Source organism: Carcharodon carcharias, chromosome 19 (assembly GCF_017639515.1).
Source record: "Carcharodon carcharias isolate sCarCar2 chromosome 19, sCarCar2.pri, whole genome shotgun sequence".
Lineage (NCBI taxonomy): Eukaryota > Metazoa > Chordata > Chondrichthyes > Lamniformes > Lamnidae > Carcharodon > Carcharodon carcharias.
This window is the reverse complement of record NC_054485.1, coordinates 55,163,812-55,169,298: the sequence shown is the minus strand read 5'-3', so window position 1 is coordinate 55,169,298 and position 5,487 is coordinate 55,163,812. Positions and strand designations below refer to the sequence as shown.

Genomic DNA, 5,487 nt, shown 5'->3' with positions numbered 1-5,487 from the left:
ATAGAGGATTGAGGAGATAAAGCCAGCTAGCTATCACTGTAGAATTACTGGAAGCTTAAACACACAGGAGAGGGAGGTTTTAGATCTTTTTGCTTTCAAGCTAGGAGCTATTCTGCTGCACTGCTCTCACACAAACCCTGGTCAGGAGCCAATTAAAACATTGTTGCCAAGTAGTTCCTCGTTAGACCAGACTCCTCCTTGGCACTGTCTTTCATGGCATATTCTGTTCCAGGACAGCAACATTGTATATATCCCTCACACTGTTCCAGTAGACATGTCTTTCAAACTGCAGCATTGTAATTTTAATCCACAGTCCAACAGAAATAAAATGATATGTTCTTTACAATACTCCATTTGCCAGACTTGTACCCACTTGCTTAACCTATGTCCCTTCATATCCTCCCTATGTCGTCTTCACAATTTACTTTCCCATCTATCTTTGTGTCATCAGCAAATTTAGCCACCATTCCTTTGGTCTGTCATCCAAGTCATTTACATAAATTGTAAAACGTTGGGGCCCCAGCACTGATCCCTGTGGCACATCACTCATTACAACCTGCTAACCAGAAAAAGATCCATTTATGCCAACACTCTGTTTCTTGTTTGCTAGTAAATCTTCTATCCATGCCAATATGTTACCATCTACACCATGACCTTTTATTTTCTGCAATAACCTTTGATGTTGCACCTTATCAAATGCCTTCTGGAAATCTAAGTACAGTACATCCACTGGTTCCCATTTATCCACAGCACATATGACTCCTTCAAAGAGCTCCAAATGAATTGGCCAAACATGATTTCCCTTTCACAAAACCATGTCGACTCTGCCTGGTTGCCTTGAATTTTTCTAAGTGCCCTGCTATAACATCTTTAATTATAGCTTCTGACATTTTCCCTGTGATAGATGTTAAGTTAACTGGCCTGTAGCTTCCTGCTTTCTGTCTCCCTCCCTTTTTGAATAAAGGAGTTACATTTGCTATTTTCCAATCTAATGTAACCTTCCCCGAATCTAGGGGATTTTGGAAAATTAAAACCAATGCATCAACTATATCACTAGCCACTTCTTTTAAGACCTGGGGTGTGAAGTCCATCCGGACATGGGGATTCGTCAGCCCACAGCTCCAACAATTTACTCAGTGTCACTTCCCTCGTGATTGTAATTATCCCGAGTTCCTCACTCCTTTCCATTGCCTGATTTACAGCTATTTCCCGGATGTTACATGTATCTTCTATAGTGAAGACTGAAGCAAAATGCCTGTTTAATTCATCCTCCATCTCCCTACTTTCCATTATCAATTCCCCAGTCGGACTTCCTATTGAACCAGTGCTCACTTTGTGAACTCCTTTTTTACTGAAATATCTAGAGAAACTCTTACTATCCGTCTTTATGTTACTAGCTAGCAACTATGGGTGGAATCATCCCAGATTTGCACAAACGCGGCAGTGGGCGTGAAGAAAGACGTTTGACGTACCAGCTGCAATGATGGATTTTCGAGCCACATCGTCCCCTGCCCAGCGAGTCCTGCCTCATTAATAATGCACTCATGGGGAACATGCCAGATTGCTGGCGGGCGAGCACGGATTTGCCCACCACGCCGTGACCTCAGCTCCAGGGGCCATATTTAAAGTGCATCAGAGTGGAGTTTACTTCATGTCCACAGACTAGGGCTGCCCCAGGTGGCAAATGGTCCCGAAATCAAAGATGACTGCAGCCCCCAAATTTAGCAACGTGTCTCTGGAATGCCTGCTGGACACAGTGGAATGATTTTCTCAACCCCCATTCTGGCTGCAGAAGGTCCACCAGAATCACCAATCTAGCTTGGGAGTCGGTGGCAGTGGCAGTCAGCACCAATGGAGCACAGAGGAGGTCAGTCATCCAGTGCAGGAAGAGGATGAATGCTGTCATCCATTCCGCCATGGTAATGCAACCACCTCATCCCTTTCAATTCACACACTCCCATCACACATCCACAGGGATCTCACACCTTGAGGGACAACACCACTAACCCTCACACACACCCTCACATTTCCATCAGGCTCATATCCACTGGAGCTTGCATTCTCATCCCGTTCATGGATTGGCTCATCACACAAACATTCCATGCATTGCCATTTGTCCTGCTCACACTTTCCATCTGTTTTCATGCAAGAGATGCTGGCTCACAACAGGAGGGAGAGGTCCCAGACCAAGGATGGAGTGGCTGACATTAGGCCCCTCACTCATTTTGAGGAGTGTGCCATCGCGCTGACTGGTAAGGACATGGACCATGGCTGAGGTCAATGACGAACACCCACATGAGGATCCTGCTCCCTCTCTTAACACAACTGTGAGTGCTCTCCCTCCTGCTTTTGACTCTGCTGCCATGCACTAATTATCTCTACTTTAGTTCACAGGAAGCTCTGCCAAGTGACCAATGCCCTCAGCCAACCAATCCCTCAGTTCCATCCAGGCCCTCACCTGCAGCCAAAAAGACACCTCCTCCATTGAACAACTGTAAATAAACAGCCTGGAAGACCCGTGACAGTGCTTACCCACACCCTCCACCAGCACAGAGACACACACACCTCAGTGGGACCTAGATCTAGAGCAGGCTCAGGTTCAACAATCTGTTGGTCACCTCATGGATATGTGTCCGCAATAGGAGGAGGCAGGTTCAGCCGAGCTCCCCAACAATTGGAGGGCTGCTGGGGAAGATGCATCTGTGAGATCTGAGTCAGATAATGAGTCTCTGGATTTGGCTTTCCAACTCATCATGGAGAGTCAGCAGAAGGCAGGGCAACATCACACAAAGCTGTCAGAAGCACTCAACATCATGGCACATGAGTTGGAGGAGTGCATCCGCCTGCTCTCTGATGAAGTGATGCCCACATGTGCATGCATGGAGGTCTTCGTGGGAAGGATAGCGGATGCCATGAAGACCCTGGTCCAGCAGAATGTAGAAATGCGCACAGACTTGCACTCCATCTCGGTAGCCACTAGTGAGTTCCTGCAGTGGCAACGCAAGTGGAAAACTGGACATCTCAACACCCCTCCAGGTGCTCCTTTTCCTCAAGAAGTCTAGGGTGCTTGGGCACCTGAAGGAAGGTGGAGCAGCAGCTGGACCACCCCTGGGCCTTCCACTCAGGAATCTCAGAGGCTGTCCGCTCCTTTTGAGTCCCCATACCCTGTGGCCCCCTTCAACCTCATCCTCTGTCACCGCAGAGGGAGCAGCTGGCCCACAGAAGGACAGCCAAAGCAAGCCGGTGCCCTCAAGCTCTCCAGAGGACCCATGCCAAAGTCATCAGAGGCAACAGGGCCAACCATTGCTTGCAACCCTGCTGCGAATGTTAGGGCAGCACCTCGAAATGTTAGGCCTAGAAAAGTTAAGAATTTTTTATCACAATTGGTTGCACGGGCAAACACATTTTCTCACTTTATAATGTGAAAATATATTCACTTTCACTGAGTTAATGTGTAATGGTGTCTTTCAGCTTCATTTACAGGCTTCATGAATGTATTACCCACCACCACCAATCCCCCCACCCACCCACTCCTCCCCCCCAACCCCACACACACTAGCAGTTTGGCCGCATGCAGCCGGACCACGAGTGCTTTTGGAGGGAGAAATGGGTGTGTGGCTTTCGGAGCCTCATTCAAACACTCTCCCATGCACTCAGAACATTCATCCTTCACACTGCCCCAAGTATTTTCAGTGCTGTCTGCTGGGGTTCTGTTTCAGTTGTCCTTCTGAGCTGAACAGCATCTCCACCCACTCAATGATTTCACTTCCATGCAGCACCTCTGCCTGTCCAACCTCTGCTCACTTTCGATTTAAAAACTATGGTCATAGTCAAGTTTCTCCTTGGTCTCCCCCATCCTTTTCCCTCCCCTCGTCACCCATGTCCTTTCCCCCATCACAGTCGACTCCACTTGTATCATTACCGTTACCCCACAGCCCAATCCCTTATCATTCCAGGGTGCCCAGGTGAATGTGTATGTTCCCTACTTCCCTGAAAATCCCATCCACCATCCACATTGACCTCCCTGACCTCCTCCTTCCCAGCCTCAGGTTCCGTGTCTGTATCCATGTCCCCACCAACTTTCTTCAATTCTCCCATAATCCTCACTCACCCATTGATGTGTCGTTCCTGATTTTGTCTTGTTGCTCCACACATCCATCTCAGCATCTGCATCTCATTAGTATCCAGTCATTGTTCCTCTGCTCTTGAATTTTTTTTCAATACGTTATGTCATTTTATTTGACAATTCTAAGAAATAACTCAAGATCAGCAAGAGGGTCCAAAAAAAAAGCTAATCTAAACCAGATGGGCAAGGCTTCGGGGCACTGACACACACCCTCCTTCTCCCAGTTACATATCTCCCATACTGCCATCCAGATCCCAAGGAAGTGAATCAGGATCCCTCAGCCAGACTCCAGATGCCCAGCTGTGTGTAGTCTCACTCATCCTCAAATGCCAACTTTTATTTTTAGTGCTGTTTTCTTCTGAAGGAACAGTCTTCTGTTAACCTGATCTTTCCTTCGGTGGGCTGGCAGATTACAGTGGAGCATCCGACACACAGCACTACAGTCTGTGCGTGGCTGAACACAGTAGTGATTTTGTAGCAAACAGGACACCTGACATCCATGAAGTAGGATTAGGACTTTGCACCAGATGTTTCTCATGTGTTTCCTCTTCTCCTCCTCGGGTGACAGATGCGACAAATCTTTTGCCAGAGGCATCTTTGGCATGGATTCGCTGGCTCTTGATGTTGCCCAAGTTTCTGCACTATATGACGAGTCCAGTCTGACAACTGTCTTGTGGATCCTTCCTTTCAGTGTCAATGATATTTTCTATCACATAATACTCCACTGCACTTTTCTGAATACTCTCCAACCAGAACTAGCCTGCTGCGTAATTTATATTTCTATACTCCATGCTACAACAAGCCTCACCCCTCCGTCCAACATTCAGAGCCTCCTAATTGTGATTATTGTCAGAGACACCAGTAAACTAGATTTACATATTTTTGGTTAAATTGGTGTTATATTGATTGATGTGAACTGACCACCTCTAGAACATTTAATGTATCTGTTATTCAGTAAAACAGCAATGAAGAGTGCACCTGCTGATTAATGGCTAGTAATAATCAGCCCTCTTTACTAATCAGCTTGAACCATTTGAGAAAATTGCAATGCTGCCTAATAATAACCAATAGAATTATTATTGGGATTGAATTGGGTTAAGAGCACATCACATTCAGAAAGGTCATCCTTTGAATATCTCTAATGATCTCCAATGTAGTTTGCATTAAAGTGGGAAAAATAAAGGCTTACAAATAAATTCCTTCAGCTATTGACCTCTTTATTAAAATACAATAGCCTATATTGAAAAAGAATTCATAATTTACAACTTAAATATTATTTCTGAAGTACACAATGCCATCCCTTTTCAAATAAACGATACCATTAAACGTTCTGATGTGCATTACAGAAAAGGTATGAGTGA

General features: G+C 45.9%; 1 pseudogene; it reads right to left on the bottom strand.

Moving 5' to 3' along the window:
* Positions 1–4,468: 4,468 nt before the first annotated feature.
* Positions 4,469–4,727, bottom strand: LOC121291673 (annotated as a pseudogene).
* Positions 4,728–5,487: the final 760 nt, after the last annotated feature.